This window comes from Palaemon carinicauda, chromosome 19 (genome assembly GCF_036898095.1).
Source record: "Palaemon carinicauda isolate YSFRI2023 chromosome 19, ASM3689809v2, whole genome shotgun sequence".
Lineage (NCBI taxonomy): Eukaryota > Metazoa > Arthropoda > Malacostraca > Decapoda > Palaemonidae > Palaemon > Palaemon carinicauda.
In genome coordinates this window covers 11,572,455-11,573,229 of record NC_090743.1, presented here as the reverse complement: position 1 = coordinate 11,573,229, position 775 = coordinate 11,572,455, and positions in this window count along the sequence as shown.

The following is a 775-nucleotide window of genomic DNA, read 5'->3' as shown; positions in this document are numbered from 1 at the left end:
ACCCGCCCAAAGGACAAACAACCATCAGTAGATCTAAAAAAAAAAAAAAAAAAAAAAAAAAAAAAAAAAAAAAAAACTACATATAGGTTAAAGAAAGCTTTTGTATCTGAGTAATTTTTCAAAGGGAGTTAGGTGTAAATAAACTATATAAGAGAATTAATAAATATGAAATAAAATATATTTCAAGATCAATATCAACGTTAAAATAGATCAATCATATACGAAATACTGACACCAGATGAACCAGCCGATTTTAATTGTTAAAAATACTTTTTAGAAAGGATTTGAACGCACAGCAGACGGATTCCGAAGTAAAATTCGAAGCAAGTGGAGGGGGGAGGGGGGAGGGGAGTGAGGGGGGAGGGCAAGAGACAAGTCACGCCTTAAAAGGGACGATCCGTTACGCGGGCGTCTAATATTCAGGCGTAACAGATTTCTGTGACCCCCGAACCAATTAGTACGACATAGCGACGTGAAAGTGACCCGAGTCACCGTAGGACCCCGAGGTGGGGGGGGGGGGGAAGGACCCCAAGGGGGAGAGGAAAGACCCCCCAAGGGGGGAGAGGAGCATTTTCACAAGAGCGACCACGCTGTGTTTTGAACAGGCGTGCAATATGACCCCAAAAAAAACCGGAAACATTCTTCGGACGCTTAGTTCCTCCTAGCGGGTTATTTTTGCAAAAAAAACTACTTGCAACGGACGAGGCGTGCAATGTATCTTTTCCTTTAATAAGAATGTAGTTCCTGGTACGAATTTTTTCTTCCTTTTGAGGAA